The sequence below is a fragment of the Pseudorasbora parva genome, chromosome 4 (genome assembly GCF_024679245.1).
Source record: "Pseudorasbora parva isolate DD20220531a chromosome 4, ASM2467924v1, whole genome shotgun sequence".
Classification (NCBI taxonomy): Eukaryota; Metazoa; Chordata; class Actinopteri; order Cypriniformes; family Gobionidae; genus Pseudorasbora; species Pseudorasbora parva.
In genome coordinates, this window is record NC_090175.1 from 12,399,934 (window position 1) to 12,416,261 (window position 16,328).

Consider the following 16,328-nt stretch of genomic DNA (forward strand, 5'->3'; position numbering starts at 1 on the left):
AGTGCTGTTTTATTGAACTCTCATGTGTCAAAAGCTGACATCAATTCTTCATCTCAGCATCTGAGCTCAGGTACTAAAGGATTTTTTTTTTTGCCACGCACATACATGTGCTAATGCACACACATGACAATACACACATGCATACGCACACACTTACACTACGAGCTGTCTTGTCTGCCATTATTTTTAGAGAGACACTTGATCGGCCAATAGGACGCTTCGGCTTTTAAACACTTGCTCTCACACACAAACAGGCTGGCGCCGCTCTGTCCCTGTCCGGGGCTGAATGGGAATCCTGTGCCACCGGGTGCGGTTGTGCGGTTGTTTTCCTGCCCTCCTCATCAGCCTTTTCTTTATCTCCTTCATGTCTCCTTTCTTCTCCTCACCCTCCCTCAGGGCCTGCAGAGCGAGCAAGAGAGAGACTCTGAGGAACTGTAACTCTAGAACGGAAATTAGTGTGACGCAAATTGGGGTTGGATGTCTTTTTTTTTTTAGGCGCTGAAGTCGCTGAGGTGATCAGTCTAACAAGCAAAACAACCCAGCCAAAGTCTCCAAGGCCTCATACACATTGCAAAGTTTTGGAGGGACTCCCCTATTTTTTGTTCTGAATTGATTTCCATGTATTATGGGGACTTTCCATAGACTAAATAATTTTTATACTATATAAACTGCATATTCTATCCCCCTACTAGGGCTGTGCGATATTGAAGAAAAATACGATATGCAACTTCTTGTTAAATAATGCGATATTTGGTTTGCAATTAGTGTGTAAACTCAAATTATATTACAAAAATTATTTAAAAACTGAGAATTAAACTATTTGTGTTTCACATTCTTTCTGGGAAAAGAAAGCATCGCTACAACTTCTGAAAGTGACCAGCAGTGTTGTAGAAAATATTTGTGTCACAAATTGTTTAAGTTTCAAAGTTTAAGTGTGTGTCAAACAGCGCGAGACTGCGAATGACTGTTTTTTTGCAAATTATTGCATTTAATAACTCTTTTTAGAGTCAAGCAAAGTCACATAAGTAACGTGCCCAGTCTATTCTCTGCCCAATGTGTGACCTAAAACTTTCCACAATGTTGAAGTAGCCTATTAAAATCATTCAGATATTGCGAGCCATTGCGATATGCATATTACGATATGTACATTTGTGATATTTTGATAATTTTGATATATATTTCACAGCCATACCCCCTACACTAACCCAAACTCTAAACCTACCTGTCACACAAAACCTGTCTGGATTTTTACATTTTCCAAAAATGTCATTTAGTCTGATCGATATACTGTTTTCCTCCTGAGGACCAAAAATGTCCCCATAAAGTCAAAATGTACTGGTATTACTACTATTTGGTCCCTGTAATGTAGAGAATACCACACACACACAAACACACACACACACACACGTAGTGTTTCCATGTTTTATGGGGACTTTCCATAGGCGTAATGGATTTTATACTGTACAAACCGTATTTTCTATCCTCCTACACTGCCCCTGCCCCTAAACCTACCCATCACAGGAAACATTCTGCATTTTTTCTTTCTCAAAAAAACTCATCCTGTATGATTTATAAGATGTTTTCCTCATGGGGACCTAAAAATGTCCCCACTAGGACAACTATTTCAGATATTGCCATCTTTGTGGGGACATTTTGTACCCATAACGTAGTGATTACCAGCCCACACACACACACACACACACACACAAACACACACACACACGTTACACACTACCATATCTAGCGTAGCGTCAGTTCTGGCAGGGCACGTTAGTCAAGCTCGCATAAGCTGATCACGTCTACCTATAGGAATACACCGTCTATCACAGCATAGATATATAAAAGCTCCTTCAGTACCATCAGCAGCTATCGCGTTTCTCCAGAGCTCATTTGCCCTCCTCCACCCACAGTCCTCCTCTCGTCCAGTCAGGATTTGGTTTTCTAATTCCCCTTTAATCAGACTAAATTCCTGAATTATTTTGTACATTTAATCCAAAATAGTGATGTGTCGTTCATGAACGATTCATTTATTTTGAACGAATCTTTAATATGACTCAAGAACGACGGGTTTTCTCAGAGAGCGATTTGTTCATTTTGTGTTGACTGCGAATGCGCAACATCCCATATGTTCTGTACAGGGAACAAAATTGATTTGTTTGTCTTTCGAGTCCGGGTTTGAGTCATCCGTTCATCAAGTCTCAGCCCCATAGACAATGCTATGCAGTCTGTACCGGAAACAGAAATGATTCGTTCTCTTTAGTCTTTCGGTCTGAGTCTTGTTCTTTTGTCAAGTGACGTGACAGCCGTGTTGGATACAGAAATAGTTCATTCACAACCTTCCTCACAAACAAGTGCGTTTAGGAGTTTTTTATTTTATTTAATTTTTTTAGTTCAGTTTTTTTTAGTTAGTAGGCCTATAATAATTTTTCCTATAAATCCTGGACACATTGGGTTGGTCAGAATGGATAGGCATAATAACAGTTTATTGCCCATATCTTCTGATGGTTTTATAATAATAAATATATTACAATCTGCAGTCAATAATACGACTGTAATGTTGTATATGTTGTGACTTGTGAGACACTGAACCGGCGCGGTCATGTGACAAAAGAAGGAGACTCAGAGTCAGACCCGAAGAACGACTTGAACGAGAAGACTCGAGAGATGAACTAATCTCTTCTGTTTCCTGTGACTACATAGCCTTCCTCTATGGGGCTGGGACTTGATGAATGAACGACTCGAAGACTTGAGAGAACTAATCTTTTCTGCTTCCGGATGCATGTTACATATGAGGCATCACAGCCCAGATCAGACATGATGACAAAAATAACGGCTCGAACCATAAATCACGAGAGGTGTACTAATCTTTCTAATGAACAGACGTGATTAAATGTGAAGTGACTAAAGAAAGAACGATTTGAATCGGGGATGTTGAGGCAAGCTGCAATTAATTAATAATTTTTATTCTCAAAGTTTGGCCATGACTGCATTAGCTTATAGGTTAAAAAGTACTAAATGTGTTGAAAAATTTACCATTTGTACATTTTAATTAGATTCTGCTTAAATGAACGAAATGACTTGGAAAAAAAGATCCGTTCATTTTACTGAATGAGATTCAAAGATCTGAGTCAGTAAAATGATCCAAACTTCCCACCACTAATACAAAACATGAATGATATCTGCAATACATTATGTTGGTTCTGTTCTGTTACCCTCAGGGGGTTTATCACTGTTCTCCCTGCTCTTATCCAGGCTGCATGGATGCGCAGGGAGTTCTTGCCAAGAACAGAACCAAACTGTATCCTAATAGTCAATCTTCAAGAAGTTAATCTTCTTTGACGATAGTGGTCCTGACAAAACTGATCATTCAAAAATCCTTCTAATATGCTGAGTTGCTGCTCAATTATTATTGGTACTCAATTTTACTACTAATAGTTCTTAAAGGGATCCCCTGGTGTTGAGATTTGTATGGCTTAATATAACATACATGATGTCTCTTACTGAAATATGTAGTAGAAAACCCATGAAAGATTTACGTTATTTAAAAAATCGATTTTATATTTGGACCATGGGCGGCGCCATCTTGTTTGCGTTTTAGGTTGATGACGTAGAATGGTGGCACTCCTCAATCAGCTGGCGTTACCCGTAGCTATTTTTACCACAACGCAACTCGAACATTGTTTCAGAGTTAAACAAAACCAATGAATTGCTTTGTAATTGTACTTAAAATACACTCAAACATACATGTGCACACAAACTTTCTCTCTCACAGACTCACACACACCCCAACAGATCGGCGCGAACACACACACACACACGCACTGCGTGCGCGCATACATAACCCTCAATCACTATTCCCTGTGTTGATATCATAGATAGACTGTTGTTGATATGCAGTAGATTAACTGTAACGCCTAATGTATCCAGCAGAGGGAAATATCTAGGTAGGACGATGGGATAGGGTAACGTGAGGAAGAGAGGCAGGATGTTTTGGTGATGATGCATGGGATTGGTTTGTGCATTAAAGTTTGAGCACAAGCTCAGTGAATTAACCACAATCTTTAAACTTTCATCTTTAAGACACGAATAACATTCCCTGCTTTTGTTCACTAATACAACTTGAAGGAGTGAATGAAGACGAGTGCGTGAAGTCGGACAGCTGTTGTGTGTAAATCGGCTGTACACTCGTTTTTGCGATGCAACGTGAGACTGAATGACTGCACTTGAACATGTCCCTATGGTGTCGGACAACACTACAAATGGCCGTCCCTTCAAATAATGCCCTATTTCAGGGTATAGGGGGTCGATTTCAGATTCAGCCCCTGACGTGGAGACTGAGCAGCGCAACATCTCGATTGAGACAGCGCAGTCTGTCAGGGGTGTGTGCTCGCCCGCCGGTCTGTTTGTGACTTGTGTAGGTGAGTTTGTGTTCACATGTATGTTTGAGTGTGTTTTAAGTACAATTACAAAGCAATTCATTGGTTTTGTTTAACTCTGAAACAATGTTCGAGTTGCGTTGTGGTAAAAATAGCTACGGGTAACGCCAGCTGATTGAGGAGTGCAACCATTCTACGTCATCAACCTAGAACGCAAACAAAATGGCGTTTGGTCCAAATATAAAATCGATTTTTTAAATAACGTCGATCTTTCATCGGTTTTCTACTACATATTTCAGTAAGAGACATCGTTTATGTTATATTAAGACATACAAGTCTCAACACCAGGGGATCCCTTTAATAATTGCTCAAGAAGTTAATGTTGGTTCTGATAGAAAGGTGTCAGAATACACCATAATCACATCGTAGTTTGTTGTGTATGGTGCTGCATAGCCACAGACCAGTCAGCTCGGATCAGGGCTGTTTTGGGGGACCTGGAGGGGATAATTATTTATATATATATATATATATATAAAATTATCAATCAGGCACAGGTCCCCCTTTTGGTGCCAAAACAGCCCTGATCCGAGCCGACTGGTCTGTGGCTATATGCAGCATTTTGAGCTCCAGTAGCTCATCTGTTTGATGAGACCACTCGGGCCAGCCTTGGCTCTCCACGTGCATCAATGAGCCTTGGCTTTTTTTTTCAAATCTTTGATATATAAAATAAATATTAATCTTAAAATAATATCAATCTTAAATATAATGTACATATTCTGATGCCACTTGCAGCAATTGATTTTAGTCTTTAGTGTTTAATTTTAAATTTATTTAGACAAAGATGTTGCCATAACATAATTAACAGCTCATCGGCATCAGCCAGAATTTTAACTCTGGTGCATCCCTATTCAAAAGATTAAGGAAAGTGTATTCTTTGTGATATGACACATTGAAATTTCTTTTTACGTGCAGCTTCTCAGTGATTTATTTCACATACAGCCAGTTTGTCTTATAAGTCAAACGTATGATAACAGCTTTGCCATTTCAGGACAGATATTATCAGGCGATGTTAATCAAATTGTGAGATTCGTGCCATCAAATCTTTCATTGTTGCTTCAGACAACTGCAACCAATCAGATTCATCTGCCTTCTCGGTCTGAATAAGATTAGACCATATCCACACACCACAATACAAGACTCATGAGGCTCGTAATCCAGATTACTGTTAAAGCGATCGTTAACTGAAGAGATTGTTGTGTAATCGTTTTGTTTGAGCATCCAGCAGGATCGATCGTATTTTAAGGCATTTTAATCCCTCTGATGCTCATTTCTTTAGCTGGTATTGTGGCTCTGTTCTTTCTTCCTAATGGTGAGATAGGCTGATAGAGGAGTAATCTATCCCATAGTACATGCCAGATCAGGAGTGTGAGAGTGATAAGACATAGATCCCCACAATTTTTGACTCAAATCCCTTAAAAAAGCCTTGATTATTGTGGTGACCAACAAATATCCAGCTAACAGTGAATGTTCTGACATGGTTCTCTCCAACATATTCTTCCAGTAACATTAACAGAATGTTTGTTCAAAGTTATCTGGTCTTCACAAAAAACATTATTTATACATTGTTTATATTTTTTTCCCTGAAACATTCGAAGGGGCAGTAACGCTACACTTTTCATTCTATCGATGTCTATTCATATCATACGCACGCAGAAAGCTCATGCGACTACAGTTGGGCGTGTTCCAAAGTTTGGTGAACTCTGATCTGCAAATTCTTCCCTGTCCCAAATAGCACACTTCATGTGCACTTGGGGTCTTGTGGACTTGAAATGGCCGCCACATACAAGTGCCCGTTAAGACCGTAGGGTGTCCCATTTGTCATGTTAGGTTTCAAAACAGTGCTCGCCCCCTTGTTTATATGATATATGCCCTCAATACACACTTTTGCTGAACCCTCAAACCATGATAGTCTGGACTTGGAGGAAGATCGCAAGGGCTTAAGGCTCTATATCACGTGAAGACTTGTGACCAATAGAAGATCTCAGAATTAAAAGAAATCATCTCCACTGCAATCCACTGTTTTGCGGTAGGGGGCGCTATTGGACATCTTCTGAAAGATTAGAGAATCTGCAACCCAATCTCACGGCAATTCATAAGTATTTCATGAGGTGACTAATTCGTATGAATTTATACAACCTCACTCGTATGAATTTGTAAGATTTTTGCTAAATCGTATATATTTGATGAGTTGCCTAATTTGCATGATTTGTACAAATGACCTACCCCTAACCCCGCCCCTACACCTACCTGTCACTGCGGTTTAGACAAATCGTACAAATTCATATGATGTCGTACGAATTAGCCACCTCGCACAAATACATACAATTGGTCATGAAATAGCGTTTGACTCTCCGGATCAAAAAACAGGAAAAGAAGCAGAAACAAGCGATAAAAGTATTGCTTATGCATATGTAACGCGGTCATCAAACATGAAACAGCATTTAAATCAAAACTAATGTTACCGAAAGAAATGCTGATAGACAGAGATTTTCTCAGATTTTTGTTCAAAATGTAGATTTTTGATGAAACATCCACAAGTGCTGATAAAAAAAAATGCACGTAGCTAGAAAAAATTGTTTTTTTGTTGTTGTTTAAAAGCAAAGGCTTTCTTTTTCTTGTGATATCTTATATTCAGATATTAATACAACAAATTATTTTGGGGGCCATGTAAGTTTTATGAAAATAATAAAAAAAGCTGGTGCTGGTTGGCAACATAAAAAAAATGCGGGCGGGTAAAGAGTTAATAATAATAATAATAATAATAATAATAATAATAAAATTGACGTTTTGAATGTTCAGAGAACATTGACAAATAATTAAATTTTAGTTTAGCGCTGACATATGACCTTGATTTTTTCTTGACAGATGGACAGTCTATTTCTAATTGTGCACAAAAAATAGCACTAAATGTCAACAAAGTATGCTTTGAAATTCCCTACCCAGTTTTAGCGTAAGATACTTACATCTACCAGCAGGTACTCATCAAAACCTTACAATGAGGAATAATTTTAGGCTCCACAAAAAACCTTTCAGTGATCAGTTCTTAAAAGATAAATTTTTCTTAATGTGAAGAACATTTCAATAATCTGAAGACCCCTTTTCCACTTCTGTGGAATGGGTGTTAACGGTTCTACATTGTACTGCAGACGCCAATAAAGAACCTTTATTTTTAAGAGTGTCAGATGGGCCATATTTTAACTTGATCAGATTTGTGACATAGTCGCGTCCTCTGGTGTGTGTGTGTTTCTTTCCTCTTCCACACATCTAATTAAAGTGTGTGTTGTCAAAGGGCTGATCTTTACCGTGAAATCATCTTAGCGGATAGAAGGCCTGGGAGAAAGACAGAGCGACAGAAAGAAAAGAGACAGGGACTTCAATCAGCTCCAGCTGGGATGGTTGTTCTCATTGTAGCTTGTATTAGCTGTAGTTTAAGCCTGTTTTCTACTTAGAGCGGCAGCTTTTGCACAAACGTTATTGCGAGCGCTCTCACTGTGCTCTTCACCTGCTCTGATTATTGAAGCCAAACATTTGTACAGCACTAACCAAAACTCATCCACTATCTTCAGCAACACAAGCGTGATTTGAGTTTAGAAATTGGTTTGCATGGTTCCATTTTTAACCCTTTTACCCAAATTATATAAATAGTAAGTCAAGGTAACTTATGCTTTTACATTACTTCAAATAACTTTAATTTATCTGAAACTGGGCTGGGATTTCTATTTACAGCCTTTTTTGTGCATAATAATTTTAAGTGAGAGATTTAGTACACTGTAAAACATTTTTGTTGGTTTTTGTTGGTTTAACTTTTTTTTGTTTTTGTTTTTTTTAATTGAGCAAAATTGCAAATTTACAAAATAATAACTTTTACAAGGTAGGGGATCAATGATATACATACACTTACAGAAGAGGAGAAAGAGAGGAGAAAAAAAAAGAAAGAAAAGAAAGAAAGAAAAAGAAAGAAAAAAAAGGGGGGGGAAAGAAAATAGTAATAATAGAGTTTTAGTAGCAGTAGTCATCATAATAATAAATATAACAACAAAAATAATAGTAGCAGAGGTGGTAGTAATAGCAATAGTATTCATGTTAACAATCGTAATAGTAGCTGTATCATCTGTGAATTATAATAACGATAATAGTATTAGTAATAATAATAATAGTTGTAGTAGTAGTAGTTGCAGTTGTTGTGATAGAGGTAGTGATGACAAGTATAAATATAGTAGTATTCATGATTATAATAATAGCAGTAGTGGTAGTACTAGTAATATATAATAACAGTAATATTATTAATAATAATAATAAGAATAATGATAAGTAACGTTATTGTAGATATACACTATTTAATTTTATTTTATAGATCTGGGAACGACTCCACAATTGCCAGTGAGCACAACCAACAGACATCCCTAAGATAGACATGGTCCCCTCTCTCCATTCCTCATCCCCCAGCCCCTTTCCTCCTCGCCAGTGACTCCCAAGCCCAGCAGTTAACCCTCTCATGTATTGCTGTGTTTTCCTCCACCAAGTATGCTGGGGCACCACAACAGGCACCGCCAAACCAAGCTCTCTTAGTCTGGTTGTGACCTGTCAGAACAGAAGATATGTTTGGGTAACCCTCAGCAGCTTTTTATTATTATTATTTTGTTGGTTTAACTTAACAAAGTAAGCAACCTGGTTGCCTTAAAATTTTGAGTTTATTGAAATAAAAAATTGAGTTGATACAATGAAGGAAATTTGTTTAATAAATAGAAACTCAAAATATTTTTGTATCTGAACCACAAAAAAAATTGGATGAATCATGAAAATAGCACAATTTGGCATGTTTCACTGCATGATCACAAATAAAACACACACAATTACCCAATATGCTTACTAAATCTTTTAATAATCTTTTATTAAAGGTTGTCGAATCTCAAAAAATGTTCATTGTATTAACTCAAAATTTTAAGGCAACCAGGTAACTTTTTTAAAAATATTTTTTAATGTTTTTTAATGTTAGTTTAGAGGAGTTTCTGTAATTTTGGTTGTTTTTAAGTAGCATGGCAGATTCCAATGCAGCGCCAGGCTTGCAAGTGTTTTTTGCTAGATATCATTTTCGCGTCCAACGACACATTGCTTAAATAGCAAATGCACTCGCGGCCATCTGTTCACCCGCTGGTCTGAAAACCAGGTGTGTTAAGGTGCATTGTTGGCGCGTTGCTATTTTGAGGCAACTGAAATAGACCAACAAGAACCTGGTCTAAAGTGATAAAAATAACCTGGTCTAAAACATAGTATTTTTTTGTGTTATCTAAAGGGCACTTTAGTAATATGTGCAAACAAACAATGTTAAAATATTAAATATTAAGTCTTTCTGCTCGCAAATTCCGCCATTGTAAATAGCGAATCCGCCATGGTGCGAGTGCAACTGGCTTTTAAAGGGAATGGGAGATGAGACTCTGACTGGTTTATTGCACATTACAACCAAAACACACCCGTGACACATTAAGAGACTAGGTACAACTCGTTTGGACTATACTTCTGGCGTGCCGACTGTTTTTTCCGTCAAACTATCCATCGTTCCATCGTTAAACTAGCAAAAGTGGATTCAGAAACACCCTAAGTGCACTTGCGCCTTGCGCTTCAGACCATGTGCTCAGATCTTTAAAATAGGGCCCCAAGTGATCACTTAAATGCATTGCAAGGGTTCTGCCAGTAGTGGGCACTTGTGCATCATAAGCAATGGCGTACATCTGAGTGAATAAGTTGTAGAGAAGTTAGTAAAAGAAGGGCATAAAACTTAAACTTAAACGTAAAGGACTTAAACATAGCCTCTTGACTCAAGATTCACAGTATTGATCCTTCAGGCTAACTGTTTCCCTGTAAGCCAGTTTCAACATTTTCTCCTTACAATTCTTATGAATTAAAGCCAATCCCTAGTGGACATGCTCCTTGTTAGCCTTAAAGGGATAGTACAACCAAAAAATGCACATTTTATCATTACTTACTCACCTTAAAGTTGCACCAAACCTGAATGTGTTTCTTTCTTTTCTTGAACCTAGAAATCTAGACGCACCCTAGCGGCAGCAAATCTAATCTGCCCGCAAGTGTCGTCTAGCAACTCTCAATACCCTTCTGAGCTGTAAACGGCAAACTCTGGATGGGCCAATCACATCGTTTATAGAGTCGGTGGGCGGGGCTTAACATAATGACGGCCGAGTTGCGTTTGCGTGCTACTAGTAAACACAGAAACTGGCGAACGGCGGTCTTTCGAATTAGCCTTGACCGCGACTCTGGAAGACTTGGAGTTAAGCTTTTCTCTGAGAAAAGAACAAAGAACGGCACTGAAGTCATTCTTAAAAAGGGAAGATGTGTTCGGATTTTAGCCGACCGGATACGGCGAATGTTTAATCTGTCAACTAGCTCTGTTTCACCTTCGTTGCTCTGGTTGGTTGTAGCGCTATCCTATCGCGTGCAGAGGGAGTTAGAAAGACAACCGTTTATCCCGCCCCTCAGATTGAGCTGTCAATGGTGAGTTTCCAGACCAAACATCTTGATGTGGGTCTGGCTTGTCAGGCTACACAAAATAAAATATTTTAAAGAATGTTGGTAACCAGACAGTATCCATTGACTTCCATAGTAATTCTTTCATTACCAACATTCTTTAAAAAATATATTTTGTGTTCTTGGTTGTCTAAATTATGACAAAATGTTCATTTTTTGGGTGAACTATCCATTTAAAAAATGCCCTTCCAGGACAAAATGATCGGGTATATGAAAAAATATGATTTAGGAAATACTTCCTAAATGAAGAACACTAAGCAGATTGTGTCTGGGCCAACGGTCAATATCCAGATAACAGGGACCGTTCTCTGAACTTTAGCAAACGTTCTGACAACATTCTCTCAAGTTATGAACTAACATTCTCCAAGTAATGTTAATAGAACATTTGCTCAAAGTTATCTAGCCTATAATATGTATATACACACACACACACACACACATTTATACGTTCTTTCTGAAACATTTTAGTTGGACGTCCGTCATTTTTTTAAATGTTGCTACTTGTTTTAGAATGTTCAGACATCATTCAAAAGTAACACTCCCAAAATGTTTGCAGAATTCTAAAATGGAATGCTTACTTAACATTCACAGAACCAAGAAAGAACATTTTTAAAACATTAAAAAAAAAACTGGACGTTTTGAATATTCAGAAAACTTAATGGGAACATTACCAAAAAATTCTTAGAGCATATTTTTGTTAGCTGGGTACTTACATATTAACTTTCACTGTAATCTCTTACACACACACAGGGAGATTCCAAAGATAGCAACAGTTCCAGTTGAGCCGCTCTGAGAGAGTCACCGCGGTGCGCCCAAATTGAAAGGGTGGGACCGGGGCCGCCAAGCATGAAAAAGGATAGAAACGAGGTAGGGAGAGGAAGAAAGCATGAAAGAGAAAGAGGAACAGGGAGGGCGGCACCCTTAAAGGACCCCATCCCGCTCTCTTAAGGAAGATGAGAGAGTGCGAGTGACGAAGGATGAAAAAGAAGGGAGAGAAACAAATTAATAACACCCCACCGACCACTTTAAAGAGGACAAAAGCAGGGAATGAGAGAGGAGCGGACACAGGGAGAGGTGAAGACACAGGGAGAGGAGGGACGCTAACGTTTCACCGTTACACCCACCGGGGTTTCCGCCCGTTTCATTTCGCCACAGAGGATAAACTGACCAGATCAGTGTATGTTTATAGCCACTATATAATACTTACAGGATGACTGCATTCTTTAAAAAATTATAAGATTATATAAAATAATTACTTTAAGAAATAATAAAAGCATGGCCCCACGTTATATTAGGTGTCCTTAAGTACTATGTACTTACTTCAAAAAATAAGTACAATGTACTTACTGTCTGTGTTCAAATTGTATTGCAAACACTTTTGCTGATATTGAGGTGGGATACGGGTAGAGTAAGGGACAGGTGTGTTTTGTGGGTAAGTTTAGGTGTAAGGGAAGTGCCAACTGTGTAATTACAAATGTAACTACAGAAATTAATTACAGACATAATAACATGCAGGCATTTTTTTTTAAATGTAAGTACAATGTAAAAACATGTATGTACATCAGGGGTGCCCAAACTTTTTCTTATGAAGGGCCAAAAATCAAACTTGATTGAGAGCCGTGGGCCGAAAGTAATTTTTTTTTAATCATAAATAAAGTTGCTATGGGTTCATTTATTTCATAATGTTTAAAATAAATATAAAACAACTTTAATCTGATTAACTAATGCAGTTTTATTTGTCAAGTGTTGCATTTTAATGACCAATTAAAGGGGCAACAATCCCCAAGTGTTCAATGTAAAATACAGTTCAATGCCAAATACACACTGATACAGATTCATAATGAGGACGGATATTGTACTCTTTTAAAAAAGGGAACAGACTGTTTGCAAACTAGACACACTGCCTTTGATTGGACATCTGTGAATATAAACTCATCTTGCCAAGCTTTTTTAAAATGTCTCTTGTCTGTGTGCCACTGCCTTGATTTCTCCATTATTGCATTTAATTTGTTGATGTTTATTGATGTCGTGTCGCAAAATACGCAGTGCTGCACCTTGAAATGGGCATTTACAATATATATATTTTTTAATTAATTTACATTTAATGTAAACATTTAATTTCAGTTTACTCTGTTGAAGTTTAACAATAAAACAAACAAATTCTGTCAAATTAGAAATTAAAATCTGTCTCTCTCTCTCTCTCTCTCCTCGGACGGTATGGTGGGCCAAATCAAAGGTAACCGCGGGCCGCAGGCCCTAGTTTGGGCATCTCTGATGTACATAATAAGTGCAGTATTAATACAAATTTAACTGATGGTTACTGTTTATATAACTTACTGTCATGGACTGACATTTGCTATTCTTCCACACTGTACTGAATCAGTTGCGACAATACATTTTTAAGCTGTTGCACTGCATTATCTTCGTCTGACTAAGTTGCTTATTCTGATTTTTAATGTATCAAACCGCATTTTAGGGGTAATCAAAAATGCATGTGCCCACATTGAATTTGCAGTGAAAATGCTAATATAACAAATCTTTTAAATCTGATTATTGACTAAAATAAAAATAAGTAATCGCTGTTATTTGAAAGTGACAGTGGCTATATCCTCTTGAAAGAAAACAATTTAATAAAAAATGTTTTGGGTACAACTTAGATTTTACAACACTATGGAGTTTAGTTAGGGGAAAACTGTCCCATCATCTGTCCCATCAAGGACATCACCAGCATGTGTTGTGTTTTGGGTGCTGGTGTCCCAAACCAAGACATCGTTAGCTTAACCAGCAAAGCACCAGCTAACAAGGAAACATTCTTATGTTTATATACTGGCAAGGTATATTAAGTAAAATTCTTTGTTCAAAGAATTTTTCTTTCGTGATCCTAAAAAAGTTTTGATTTAAGTTTTGATTTTGATTTGTTTCAAAACGTTCTTAGAACATTTAAATGGAACATTCCCTTAATGGTTTATCTAACAATCGTAAAACCCAAAAAACACATTTTTTTGTTTTGAATGTTTATACACTGTAAAAAATTAATTAGAAAAAAAGTTACCTGGTTGCCTTAAATTTTTTAGTTCATTGAAATTAAAATTTTTAGTTAATACAATGAACATTTTTTGAAATTCAATAGCCTTTATTAAAATATTATTAAAATTTTTGTAAGCATATTGGGTAATTGTGTGTTTTTTGCTATTTTCATGATTTATCAAAATTTTTATGTGGTTCATATACAATATATTTTGAGTTTCTATTTATTAAACAAATTTCCTTCATTGTATCAACTCAAATTTTTAATTTTAATAAGCTCAAAATTTTAAATAAGTTAAACCAACAAAAACCAACAATTTTTTTTACAGTGTACACTGTAAAAAAATATGTTTTAACTCATCAAAATAAGTTAAGAAATGTTTTTTATAAGTTATACAAATGTAACTATTTTTTTAAGTCAGTTTAACCTAAGTTGAAATAACTTAAACATCCAAGTCGATTGTACTTAAAAATTTCAGGTTGTGACTATTTTTTTTTTTTTTTACGATGCAGAACATTGTAGAACAAGGAGAACATTAGTAGAATGCTCTTAGAACATATTTTTGTTAGCTGGGGATGTACTTGGGCAACCCGCATTGCCAGCTAACGTGATAATGAACATCTGGACAGCAACAGACCACGTTCAATAAGATACAAACTTTTTGCATATGTGAAAATGTATTTAAAAAATAAGTTACCTGGTTGCCTTAAAATTCAAGAGTTCATTGAAATTAAAAATTTGAGTTAATACAATGAACCTTTTTGAGATTCGACAAACTTTATTCAAATATTATTAAAAGATTTTGTAAGCATATTAGGTAAATGTGTGTGTGTTTTATTTGTGATGAAGCAGTGAAACATGCCAAAATTGGTTAATTTCATGATTTGTCAAATGTTTTATGTGGTTCAGAAACAATAATATTTTGAGTTTCTATTTATTTAACTAATTTCCTTCATTGTATCAACTCAATTTTTTTATTTCAATAAAAACAATTTTTAAGGCAACCAGGTTACTTACTTTTTTAAGTTAAACCAACATTATTATTTTTTACAGTATATCAGTAGAGGAGAGATAGAAAACTAATTAAAGTAGTCAGAATACTAAACGAACGAAAGGTGTGTTTCGTGTCGCATAATGAACTCCGACGTTCGAACGCCTCTTTGATTCCTGAACCATCAGAACTTCAGAAGTTTAAAGGTTCCGCTCAACTTTTGTCCGAGTCTCATTCAGGACCATAAATAGTCATAAAACGTGTGTAAGCGGTCCTCAGATCTGTGGCAGATGAAACCTCGGGGCCAGCCTTAATCCTGCAGCTCTCTGCTGTCACTCAAAGTCTGACAGTACCCAAGGGCTGCTGGGAGATCCCTTTACGCTCCTGCTCAGACATGCAACACAAAGCAAACACACAACAAGCTCAGCTGTAAACACACTTTGGGCAGGGTTGTGGCGCGCTGGATATAGTTTCAAAGTCGGAACGTCGACGCATGTGTGTTCAGAAAACACACAAACAGATTGGAGAGGTCGAGGAAGTCATCTTTAGGCTGTTTGTGCATTTGGGGCGTTTTGGGCACGGTGTGACCCTGTTATAATTTATTCACCCTCATGTTGATCCGACTCTTCTTGTGTGAAATAGCACAGCTATGTACTATAGGAAATGGGGCATGACGGTTAAATATAAAGTTTAGTGTTATTACAAAAATATTCTACCACAGAATGTAGCGATTGATATCGATGAGTATTATGTTCTTAAATGGATAGCTTTTATCTAGCGTTAATCGTCTTCTTTTCTCTTTCGCCTAGCAGAGATGAACTCTACACATGCGAATCATCAATGCTTGCATGGTGGAAGCATTATGCAGTGAGCATAAGTTTTAGGCCAACTTGATTTAGTCCTTTCTTTTCTTTATCTAAATTATTCAAACAGAGAGAGAGAGAGAGAGAGAGAGAGAGAGAGAGAGAGAGAGAGAGAGAGAGAGAGAGAGAGAGAGAGAGAGAGAGAGAGAGAGAGAGAGATTGTAGAGCAGACACCACACATGCTATCTGCATGGCTATTTTGAGACTATATTGAAGGACTTCAGTGAGACAATAAAGCTCAGAGACTGACTATAAAAGAACAAACTGACAGATGGCAGTGAAAATACCAATGCTAAATGTACAATGTAATAGTAAAATGCAGCTAACCACACAATCATGCCTAGCTAGAGTAAAATAAATCAACAAATAAACAGTAACTACCGCATCATTACTCCGCCTGAATGAGCCAGCAGCTCTCATTTAATATTCAAATTAGGATAAATAAGTAAATAAGCGCTTGTTACCTATAT

At 37.0% G+C, this 16,328-nt stretch overlaps 1 long non-coding RNA gene across 2 annotated transcripts in view; it reads right to left on the minus strand.

Moving 5' to 3' along the window:
• LOC137073909 (uncharacterized) overlaps positions 1-16,328 on the minus strand; it is a 22,418-nt gene continuing 6,090 nt past the window's right edge. For both annotated transcript variants that reach the window (XR_010904820.1, XR_010904821.1), the window contains exon 3: positions 1-399. This is a non-coding gene — a long non-coding RNA (uncharacterized lncRNA). The remainder of the gene's footprint in view (positions 400-16,328) is intronic.